At 34.3% G+C, this 13067-nt stretch overlaps 1 long non-coding RNA gene across 3 annotated transcripts in view; it reads right to left on the minus strand.

Annotated features, from left to right (window-relative positions):
- Positions 1-13067, minus strand: part of LOC137220752 (uncharacterized) — a 532799-nt gene that overhangs the window by 377138 nt on the left and 142594 nt on the right. Inside the window, exon 5 of one of the 3 annotated variants that reach the window (XR_010941778.1) lies at positions 9776-10088. The exons of the other annotated variants lie outside the window; for them this stretch is intronic. This is a non-coding gene — a long non-coding RNA (uncharacterized lncRNA). Of the gene's footprint in view, positions 1-9775; positions 10089-13067 lie in introns of those variants that run through there. 3 annotated transcript variants of the gene reach the window in all.

Raw genomic sequence — 13067 nt, forward strand, 5'->3', positions numbered from 1 at the left:
GTCATAGACTTTTTCTTTTATTCTATAAAAATTATTAAAAATCTTGAGCAGCACTTTCCAATAGAATGGTTATGAACATGGGCATGTTCTTTATCTAAACCTTCCAACGTGGTTGCCATTAGCCACACAGGGCTATTGTGCACCAGAAATGTGGCCGGTGCAGCGGAGGAACTGAATTTTAATTAAATGTAAACTTAAACACTTTATAATTAAATCTAAGTAATAGCCAGATGTGTTTAATGGCTACCATATTGGACAGAGCAGATCTATGACAGTAAGAAACAGCTACTATACTCACATTTTCATAATACTGGGAAAAAACAATTAAGTATATTTCTTAAATACAACATGAAAAGTATAATATTAGACGTAGGGTGATTAAAGGAACATAGAAAATCTGTAACTCAGATTAGAAGGAATGGGAAGACATCTAGGAACGTTTTCTAAAGGAAATAAAAGCAGTTGTCTTGAAGGATAAATAGGGGTTAGAGCCAGCTAGATCCTTTTCTGCACTTGCAAAGAAGCTAAATGATAATAATCTTGGTCATACTCATTTTCAAAAATAGATTGCTCTATTCACTGTGTTTGGTGCTTGTGTTTCTTCTTTCCAGTCTTACACTTCTGTGTGCAAGAAAACAATCAGGGAAATCTCACAAGCAACCTTAAAGAGTATCCTCTAACATATCAAATCAGTTCCTCTTGTATTCTAAAAAATACAGGTAAATATTTTGCATTTTGGTTATCTACCTTTTCCACATAATATTTGAAGAAATGTTTTACTGTAAGCAATATATAATTATCTACACTTAACGTCCAGAGGAAGAAAATCATTCATTGTTTCTTCTGGCTCTGACCACGTACTTTAAAAACAAGTCTAACTAAACATTCATAGAGGATCTAGGAGGCAATATTAGGAAGGTGTTACCACATTCTTGCTTATGACAATGAACAAGAGTTCCTTATTGTCCTCCCTTTGTTCTCACTTCCTGTTGTGTCCCAGTGAAACCTGACATCCAATCTGTAATCTTTAGCCTCACCGTCCATCCAGCGGACCTTTAAGCGGATTCCCTCTAATTTCAGCTCTCAGTTCAGTACTGAGGTTTTATTTGCTCTATTGCTCCTTCTGCTCCTGACTACTTGGGGTTAATGCATTTGCCCTTTTCTTTTTGTACTCTAGAAGCAAGACCTCTGTGCCCATTAGGTTGGCTGACACTCAGATGGATTTATCATGGTCAAAGTGATTTTATAGCTTTCAGAGGTATCTTTTAGTACATACTCAGATACCATTTAGAGCACTATCTACATTTTCTGAGTTCTTGAAGGGATTTAATTTTAAATTATAAGCACACAAAGGACAGTACTGGATATTGCCTAAGGATTCATCTTTCTGCCTTTTGAGAACACCAGATATGCAAATTAAAGAAAGCCACAAATTCCTTGATGCTCCTTCCATCAAAGAGGGTAGGCTCTGTGACTGCTTTGACTAATGGGGTATATTGGAAGTTTTGCTATGCCAGTTTCTGCTCTAGGCCTCTAGAGACTGGCAGCTTCCACTTCATGTTTCTTGGAAGACTCAGTCTTGGAAGTCAGTCACCATGCTGTAAGAAAGCCAAAGCAGCCTCATGGAGAGGACTAGTCTGGCTGAGCTCCTAGCCAGCAGCCAGCACCAACTTGCTCTTCCATGTGAGAAGCCTCCTCCACACCTAAACCTGATTTAGAATATGAAATCCTGGATCCTATCTTGAACCTGATGCTGTATTGGGATACAACTGTTGGGTTTGGCAGAGGGGTGAGTGTATATTGCATATGGGAGCAATGGAAATAATTTTTGGACAAAAGGCTAACTGTGACAAATTAAAAATGGTCATACATTCTTTCAACTTCTCTTACTATAATTAACAATTGTAGTCTGTACCCACTTTTCTTGAGTCTATGTGCTCTATGACTACTTTGAGTATGGCAGAAGTGATACATTAAGAGACTGGACACTTCCACTTCCGGTCTCTTGGAACACTCACTCATAGATGCCAGCCATCATGCTGCAAGGAAGCTGAAGCAAGCCCTTGGAGAGATCCACATGAGGAAGAATTGAGGCCCCAAGCCAGCAGCCCCAGCTAAGCTTCTAGCTATCAGCCAGTACAAATTTATCAGATTTGTGAGTAGATTTTCCAGCCCTACTGATTCACCACAGGTGACAGCACATAAAACAGAGGTGTGCACAATACAGAGCCCATCCTGTATTCTTCATCCACAAAGTCATGAGCAAATTAAAATTCATATTTCAAGCCACTGAGTTTTGGCATTATTACGTAGGAATAAACAATTGGAACCCCAGAGTATCCTCACAGTAGAATGTTTCTGTTCTCTCTCTGTGGAATTCTCTTCACACAAATCTTTGCAGGGTTACTTTATGTTCAGCATTTGGTACTCACTTAAATGAAATAGTATAAGAAATGCATTCCCAGTCTTAGGTATCTTTATTCTCTCAAACCTATCACATTATCCTTTCATTGTTTATTTCTGTAATATATATATACATATATATATGTCCACTCCCACCCAAAGTAGAAAACAAGGTACATAAAATAAGGAAATTTGTTTGCCTTGTTCTTTGTTATATCTCTTTCACCCAAAGCAATGCCTCAATACATATTAATTTAATAAATTACTATTTCTGTTCTACTAATTTGACTATCAAAGAGAATCTGATTATGTAGTAATGGGGTAAAGAATACTAGAAGCTTATAGTTTCATCCTTTATAACCTCAAATGCTTTTCTCATTGTCTCTCAAATATGGGTCCACCAAATTAAGAAACTAGATTCTAACTGAATTAGATTTCAATAACTGGTCTATAACAATGATGTTTTACACCTACAAGCCAAACATCCAGATAGCGTTGGTTTAATTATCACAAACCAAAGCAATCTGAATTGGCCTGCTTAAATGTGTAGTGATTAATTGGAAACATCAAAATCCCTAATTCAATCACAAGAAAGTGCCCAGTATATGGCTACAGCTGTGTTTTGAGTATCTCTCATGGATTGGCTGCCTCTCTGTTTGCTTTGCATGGGAGCTGGTCTCACACAACATTTTGAGTTAGATCATAATTTTATAAACACACACATTCTCACAAACACACACGCTTTCTTCTACTCTTTTCTGCATAATTCAAGGCACTTGCTGTCACCACCACACTTGTTCAGGAACATCTATAACCATGTGTCATCCTTTTGTGACGAACAGCTTTAATTAGTGGAAGATAAAAGGTTGTAGTCTATTTCAAGAAAAAAATCTAATTTTCAGATAGTATATCATGCTTGTGGAATCCAAAGGACATAGTCCTTTACTCTCTTTTCTTCCCCTTAGTGTCCTATATGTCTTCAGCAAACCCTTACTGAAAGGATATCAGAAGTCTTTCATCTTTATTTCCTTCCCCTTTGTCTCCTACAAAATCCCCTATAATGTCAGTTAATAAGAAAGAAATATTAGGGTTCTAATAATGCCCTCAGGGAGACTAGTTTTCAGGATTTTAGCTAAGGTGGCAGACCGGAGTGTGGGTTAGCCTCCCAACGACCCAGTGAATGTGTGATACAGCGCTCTCAGACTGCCCAAGTGAATGCCCAGAACTGTTTAATTAACACAAGTTACCCATGCCTCAGTTAAAGCAGTGTGACTTTCTCTCCTAAAATAAGGAGTTGTGTGTGTGTGTCTGTGTGTTAGTAGCAGCAGCAGTAGTAGTAGTTCCTCAAGAAAACTCTCACTAAAATTTGGGTTGCAAAAGTACTATTGTGTCAGGTCTTATATCCTTGATTGCAGAAATACAAACAGGGAGGTCTCTTGGTAGTCGAAATATTGGCACAATCATTAAAACTGCTAAATCATGAGAAAATATGACCCTTATAATTAGATCATGAGAGGCAGAATACTCCTGTGAGTGCCTGACATTCATTTTAAATGTGCCTGAGCACTGCTTTCCAAATGCATTAGTTTTCTAGTATCTGTTAAAACACTTATTAAAAACAATTTACAATTTGCATGTTTGGATTTTCCTCTATTATCTGTGAGTTCGTTTCTTTTCCTTTTAAAATTTCAAGGGAACCACATTATTATCTACCAGGGCCCTTGACAGAACCAAAGCAATCGCATGAGTATTACCCCAGCTTCTACTTTCAGACACTTTTGAATCCTGTCATCCAAATCATCATGGTGCTAATACGTTCCCAAGCACTGAAGACTCAGAGGAGCATGATGCTTCAATGTGTTTATAGAATACATTTCATGTAGACAAGCACGAAAGGAACAGTTTGCATAATCATCTGCCAAAAAGAATCCATCTGTCAGAAGAGAGGAAGCTGGTATCAAACAAGTTCACATTAAAAAACAAAACCTCAATTTCCATTCTAGGCACTTCATTTCCTTGAACCTAATTATCAGTGTGCATATAAATGGGGAAAATACCTCTTCCTGGTTACAGTTCAAAATTCTGGTCTTGGCAATAGACAACAATAGCTGCTCATTTCTTTGGGGGCTGTACCATGCTGCTGAGAGCATCAGGGCTGGAAATGTCAGGCCAAATTCTGTTGTTGCAAATGTAAAGCTTTACTTTACTGCTTGTGGCAAATGTGGTATGTGTTAAGAACAGAAATATTTTCTTATTTCCTTAGTGTTAACTAATTCTGACTAGGCTCCAAAGAAAAAACACAGCCCCATTTCCCTGAAAAGCATTCGTTTCTGCAGTTTGTTTGTTTGTTTTCTGATAAAGTTCTTAAAGTTCTGCCTAGTTAACTATGGCAGAAACATCAGTCTTCAGAGAAAAAAAGAAAAGTGCAAAGACTCATTTTAAAGACTATAATACAATCCAAATATTAGGCAAAAAAATGTAAAAAGAAAAATCAGTTATTTGCTTCACAAAATATTTACTTAAAAATTATTTGTACATATTTTTTAAAAACTATCCTCTTTCAACTTTTAATGTGAATTTAACCACATGCAGCTTAAAAAAAGTAAGAACTTATGCAAAGAGAGGTAAGTTGTACTTTCTGATAAATAAACTGAAAAAGTATCATGCTGAAAACTATTTTAAAATATTATATTTGAAAAATATTTGTGGCTCGGCATAAATTCCAATTAAATTATCAAAAACAACTTTTAACAAATTGCAAGAGAAATTTATTACTTGTATATTATAAAGTCTTCATTTATTTACAGATATTGTTGAGTACCTGCTTTGTGTCAGCCAGTGATCTAGGATTAGGGATTGTAGCAGTAAACAAAACTGAGAAGACCTGCTTTTATGATGCTTGTATTTAATAGAATAAATGTATTTAAAATTTGGTATTGGAAATGGATTTATAGAATACTTTGCATTTTTTGAAGGATTTTAATATACTTCCTATAAGACCCTGCGTGACTTTCATGTTCATAATCAACTTTTCTTCATTAACATTACAAAACACCTGAGCATTCAGCAACCTCCTAAATATTTCTCTTGATTTCCAGGTAGAATCTGGTGGTTGGAGAGGGTGGTGGGATGACAAATTTTTAATGGCTATCTACCTATTTTCATTCTGACTTGTTGTGTCTGGCTCAGATCTCAACCACCTGGGTAAAGGTCATGTTCATTCTTACCTTACCTCACCATATCATCTTAAGAGCAGGGTGTCCTCCTTTTTTCCTCAAATTTCATTGACCACCAGACTATTCTATCTAGTAGTGTTTTCCCAAAAGTGAAAGATGTTCGATAATAAGTAGAATACAGATCACAATACAAGTGAACATCGGGCACTACTGACAAGCCCCTTGGCGATCACTTTCCATACAGGGCCTCTTACAGGCCAGCTCTTTCCCTTAGGTCTAATGTACTAAGTTTGCTGATGCTCTCTCTCCTCCAAATGATCTCCTGGACATATGCTGAGTTCCCCAGGGCAGGGCCTCAACTCCTTGTCTCTTCAGACTCTTGAAAACTAATCACTGCATTTTAAGGAATATATGATAAAAACCTGATCTTTCTCCTGTCTTCCAATACCAGGACAATGGGGGTTCTAAAAGAAGACAGGTTTTATACTTTTTAAATAGTTTAAAAATCCCATATAAAGAGAAAGATCCTGACTAAATTGTCTCACAACACCTCCACCACAGTTCAAAATTTCTTTTGAATATTATATGTCTTTACTACTTTAAAATATGATGGCAGTAGTTCAGCGATAAAAATAAAACAAAGATAGTGGTAAACTCTAAGTGCCAGGCATTCTTCTAAGCACTGTACATGTAGTCATTTAATCATTCATCCTCCTAACCCCCATTTACACATGAGGGAACTGAGGTGCAAAGAAGTTAATAAACTTGCTGATGGTCAAATAATTATTAAAAGGAAGACCTGGATTTAAATATAGGTAGGTTGGGCTCCAGAGTCCATGCTGACCACTTTGCTCTATTAAATCCTACTTCAGTCAGAAATATGGAAACTTTAAGATTTGAATTTTGGCCTCCACAGCTCTAATTATATTCCTTTTATTGGGCCACGTGGTCCCCACAAAACAGATTTCTCCTCTTCATCACGTTTCATATATTTTCCTGAAATTGACTCAAATGTGACTTATTTGCAACATTCTGTAAAAATGTATCTTTCAATCATTTTTGCTTTATGAAAAGAATTTTACAGGAAGTCTAAAAAATAAAGATAAAATTAAAATTTTAATACTATTTCCAAAAATTATAAAAAAATTCTTTTAAAGTTAAAGGGATCTAAGATTACGTGCTGATATTTCATTTTACAAAATAAGGAAACGGGTTCGATGAACTTTCAAATAAAAATAATTTGTCCAAGACATAGAGCTAAGTTTATGATAAAAAAATTCACAGGATCATCAGTATTATCAAACTCAGTCTTTTCTTTCAGTAGGTAGAAAATTAAAATTTTTTTTTTCACTTGACATGCTTAATTAAACATGCTCAGGTAAATCTATACTTTCCATTTTCTTTTACAAATCTCAAAAAATCCTGTGTCATCTTACCTATCAGGACTTATATAATCTAAAAACCTGTGCTCTTTGCATTAGCTAGAATCTATGATCCATGAATCTATGATCCATCAGAACCTGGGCCAACATGGATCTATAGAAAAATTCATCTGCTGTTTTAGTGTAGGTAAAAAGAAGAAAGAAGAAAGTGACATTCATTTTATTTCCACTGTTTGGAAATATTCTATACAGAATTGTATGTAAAGCAAATTTTTCCATAAAATTCTGTACATCTCCTTGAATGTCATTCTGTGCTGACAACTCTAGCATCCAATAATTGCCTAAGATATCATTGGGCTATCTCACATAGTATCTCCTTCCCTAGATTATACACCATACATGAATCCTTCTGAATTCCATTTTTCTCTGTAAATATCTGGTCCTCTTTTACGAGAATTGATATTTGTGTTCAGATATTTTCTATTAATGACTCAATTATCTTTTGCATTACATGGAATATAGTTTCATTTTAGCAGTGCTATACCGAAATAGGAGCTTTAATCTAAGAAATGAGTCTTAAAAACAAACATATAAATCACTAACCAACAGTAGATATTATAAACCTCATGGTAGATCTTTGGGTTCTGTATTTTTTTTTAAAGCCATGAAGAAAAGTAGACTTTACTAGTTGAGCTGAAAGAGTAGGTACAGTAAAGGGGAAAAAAGTACAGAAAGCGGTATACTTTGTTCAAGGGGCATTAGGATCCTTTCAGAATAAGGTTGTTGCTCCTTTTAATTTTTCTTTTTCTAAAAACTACTATCTTGAGGTATTATTGACATTAAAAAAATCTATACATGTTTAATTGAGCAAAATTCTTTGACTGTTTAAACCACTCCAGATGGACAGCTTCCAGTTCCATCTCTGATTAGGTTTTGCCATGCTCCAAGGAGCACAATAACAAACCAAGATAATTCTTTCCCACTGCCATTGTTCTTGCAAAACTCTGCAGAAAAACAGTGAGGAATAAGGGCCATTTGTAGATTCTTTTCTAGCTTAAGTAGAGTTAAGTAAAAACGAGTAAAGTTGGGACATGTTTTTGATATCATGGTATAACTTAGAGGGATAAATTAAAAGATGTGTGTGTGTGGGCACATGAAGTGTTATAAAACTATTCTTTTTCAATGTGGTGTATTTGACTATTAAAAATGAGGTATCTAGTAACTTGGGAGCTTTCTTCTTTTTTTGTAACATATTTTCATCCAGAAGGCATCAATTTTCATGCTTTAGTTATTTATATATAATCAAAAGATCTACTTTTTAAAGACTAATAAAGTGTATTACACCATGATGCTAGAAGAGCTTAGCCTCAGACTATTCAAAAATTTTTCTAGAATTAAAGAAAAACATACAAACTGGCTAATATGAGTGCCAATTTCTCATATTCACACTGGTAATCAGTTACAATGGAAAAAAAGTTTTAATATTCCAATTCCAGATCTGCTCCTTAAATCTACTCAGCACTGAGTTTAATTTATGAGAAAATCAGTTTTAGGAAAACAAGCAACTAATTGAGGGTCTAGTGCTGATTCTACCACTCTCTAACAGAGTTATAAGAAGATAAGCTTATTTAGACATTACTTTCCTCATATGCTAATTGAGATTTGGGTTCTCTCCCCTAATAACCCTTTGCCAGATTTCGTCCCAAATCTGTTCTCCTATTTTCTGTGGTAATAAAGACCCCTAACATTAGCTAGGCATATGGCTATCCAAAATAAAGACTATAGGTAGCTATCTCTCTTACAGTATGGTGTTGCCATATGATTAGGTTCTAGCCAATGAAATGTATTTGAAAGAATTGTATAACTTCTGGACAGTATCCTTGAATGGAAACAAGCTTCTCCCTTTCCTCTAGCATCCTCTATCCTACTGGATTGAAGGTAAAACTGATGGGTGACCCTAGATTAATTTTTGTAAATTATAAAGGCAACAAGGGAATAAAGCCTTTGTGTTGCAAAAAGTAGCTCTAGCACTTCATGTAAGTAGGAATCTATTTTTGCATTGCTTATTACATACCTTTGTGATATACTTAATTTATAACAAGGACTGAATAAAAGGTTTTTACGTTTGTGATTTATACTTCCTTAGCACCCTTCTTATTGTGGATGCAGGTTTTTTGCATCCTCATTTTTATTCTGTACTTGCTTATTCAGTACTTGTACCCTATCTTCTAGTATTCTTAAAACTGTTTGAATTATATCACCCTGTACTTTCATTTCACCATCTATTTTACTGGTCCAGAAATACTGAATAGTTTCTGTTCCTGCTCTTTTCTTACATATGCCTTTTAAAGTTAACTCTCTATTGCTAATCCGGTTGTCTTCCTTAATTTTCCACTTGCCTTTTTATTAACAGCTATTTCAAGGCTGTTTGCTGTTGTTATTATTGTTTTTTTGTTTTGGGTTTTTTTTTTTGCTTCTTTCTTGGTCAGCCTGATAGGTGCTTCTACTGTAGCTATTTATGTGATAAGTCCTCTCTTTTTAAACTGCAAAGAGCATGCTTACATCTCTTTTGGGCCCATTAAATGACTGCAGCTTTTGATGACTCTTTAACCTAAGATTTGAAATATTTGGTGTCAGCTAGACATGAAATGAGAATACTCATGTAGGAAAGACAAAGAAAAATTGTTTATACAACAAAGACATCTTTACAATGAGACGCATTGTTATTAGCTGCTGGTAAGTTTAAAAATTATAAATTATTTCATTTACTACTGAAGACATTTTGCATTTTGTAATATGATTTGTTTTAATTTTTATTGATGCACATACAAAATCACATATCACATTATTTTGTCTTTCAGATATATTATTTCTGTTGAAGTAATGCAGTTTATAGAGGTATATAATTTACTTAGTATTCATTTATAAAAGCTGAAGATTACAAAATGTTTTTAAAAAGCAGTATTAGATTAGTAGAAATCATAAGATGTAGGAGACAGAGTCTCCCAGTTTTTAAGAATCTATAGACATGTGCTAAGGCATAGGTACATAATATTTTAGGCCTTCAGTATTCTTGATTGAGTAAAATTATTTCATGATGCTCTGGGAAATTCCAACATGAAAAACACTGAAACAAACAAAAAAAAGTAAAAGATATATGTGCATTTAATTAAGACCCCAATAACAATGCCTTTATGTTTATATAAAAATTTTCAATATTCAAATTATTTTTGGATACATTTTTGGTTATAATGGAAGTCCGATGAAACAAGTTCTATTTATTAAGATTCCATCTTTTAACAGTCTTTTCAGCAAGTGATGTTGGGAAAGTTGGAGAGCCGCATGTAAATCAATGAAGTTAGAACACACCCTCACACCATACACAAAAACAAACTCAAAATGGCTTAAAGACTTAAATATTGACATGACATAAAACTCTTAGAAGAGAACACAGGCAAAACATTCTCTGAAATAAACTGTACCAATGTTTTTTTAGATCAGTTTCCCAGGCAATAGAAATAAAAGCAAAAATAAAAACAAATGGGACCTAATCAAATTTACAAGCTTTTGTACAGCAAAGGGAACAATAAACAAAATGAAAACACAACCTACACACTGGGAGAAAATAGTTGCAAATGATGCAACTGACAAGGGCTTAATTTCAAAAATATACAAACAGCTCATACAACTCAGTAACAAAAAAACAAACAACCCAATCAAAAATTTGGCAGAAGACCTAAACAGACATTTCTTCCAAGAAGACATACAGATGGCCAAGAGGCACATGAAAAGCTGCTCAAAATCAATAATTATCAGAGAAACGTAAATCAAAACTAGAATGAGGTACCACCTCACACCGATTAGAATGGCCATCATTTTAAGAAATCTACAAATAACAAATGTTGGAGAGGGTGTGGGGAAAAGGGAACCCTCTTACACTGTTGCTGGGAATGTAAATTGGTGTAATCAGTATGGAAAACAGTACAGAGGTTCCTCAAAAAACTAAAAACAGAGTTGCAACAAAATCCTTCAATCCCACTCCTGGGCATATATCCAGAGAAAACTATAATTCGAAAATATATATGCACCCCTATGTTCATAGCAGCACTATTTACAATAGTCAAGATGTGGAAACAACCTAAATATCCACTGACAGATAAATGGATAAAGAAGATGTGGTACATATGTACAATGAAATACTACTCAGTCATAAAAAGAGTGCAATAATGCCATTTGCAGCAACATGGATGGACCTAGAGATTATCATACTAAGTGAAGTAAGTCAGACAAAGACAAATACCATATGATATCACTTATATGTGGAATCTAAAATATGACACAAATGAGCTTATCTATTAAACAGAAACACACTCACAGACGTAGAGAACACACTTGTGTTTGCCAAGGGTAGGGAGGGATGGAGTAAGAGTTTGGGATTAGCAGATGCAAACTATTATATATAGGATGAATAAACAACAAGGTCCTACTGTATAGCACAGGGAGCTATATTCAACATCCTGTGATAAACCATAATGGGAAAATATATGAAAAAGAATGCATATACATGTATAACTGAATCCCTTTGCTGTAAAGTAGAAATTAATACAACATTGTAAATCAACTATACTTCAATAAAATAAATTTTTAAAAAAGAGTCCATCTTGTAATTGAGAGAACCGAGACTCTAATAGCTTCAATGCTGAGTATTATGTTGGCTACACAGTAATTAATTAGTAATTAAAATATGTCACAGAGTTACTGTTGGCATTATTTACTGCTATTGCTTTCACTAAAATGTACTTTGTCTATTTTAAAGATTTTATTTTTTAAATTTTTTTGTGATACATGTGTATATTTTACTTTATTTTTTTTATTGGAGTATAGTTGCTTTACAACATTGTGATAGTTTATACTGTACAGCAAAAGTGAATCAGCTTTACGTATACATATAGCTCCTCTTTTTTGGATTTTCTTCTCATTTAGGTCAGTTCCCTGTGCTATACAGTAGGTTCTCATTAGTTACCTATTTTGTACATAGCATCAATAGTGTATATATGTCAATTCCAATCTCCCAATTGCTCCCACCCCACCTTCTCCCTTGAGAAAAACAAATATCGTATATTAACACATATATGTGGAATCTGAAAAAAAATGGTATACACGATCTTATTTACAAAGCAGAAATTGAGATAGAGACATAGAGAACAAACGTATAAAGATTTTAAAAATCAGAACTTGGCACACTTTTCTATGTATACTAGTATATACTTAAATTGGAAAAATATACAGTGGGTTCTGACTTAGTCTGTCATCACCCACAAAGGCATTGCTCCTCAAATATTAATGTGCATATCAATCTTTTGGGGAGGTTGGTAAAAATCCAATTCTGATTCAATAATTTTGGACTGTGTGAAGTATGTGTCAGAGTCTCTAACAGATTCCCAGGTAATGCTGAGAACCATAAACTACATTTTAGGAAGCAAGGCTTTAAAGAACTGGTTATAATGAGTGTGGTTAGGAGACTATTTCTGGTTACCATTCAAGAACCTCTTTCATGTGTCCCAGATGGACTTATGCCTCCCAGCGTGTGCTGAGAGAGCTCTCACCCATATTCTTTCCAGCTCTTTTAATTTTACCATTAATATCCAAAATCTCTTAGCTACATAGATTTTATTATTGAATTTTGTTTGTACGGTCTGAGTAAATTGAATATTCCCCCTTTCCAGACCACATTCCCTTACCTCATCTTCACTCAAAGAAATTTATATTCACCTCTATTGTTTTTCCATGCTAATAAAATTATATAAAGCATTATATTTAGAGGTGTAATTTTAAATTTGTTTTGGAAAAATGAGATCATAATAAAACTACCTCTCTGCATTTTACAGTTTTCACGTAGTAGATCAAGATGAAAAACTTCTATGTGACTACTCTTTTTAATATCTTCATATTCTCCATAGTTTGGATATGCCATATTTGTACAGCAATTCTTTTACACAGAGGCATCCATCTTATTTCATTTTTTGCCACAGCACAGTTACAATAAACATCCTGTAACTGTATGAGTGAGACATATTTCTATAGGGTATATTCATAGAAGAAATTT

The sequence above is a fragment of the Pseudorca crassidens genome, chromosome 3 (assembly GCF_039906515.1).
Source record: "Pseudorca crassidens isolate mPseCra1 chromosome 3, mPseCra1.hap1, whole genome shotgun sequence".
NCBI classification, from domain to species: domain Eukaryota; kingdom Metazoa; phylum Chordata; class Mammalia; order Artiodactyla; family Delphinidae; genus Pseudorca; species Pseudorca crassidens.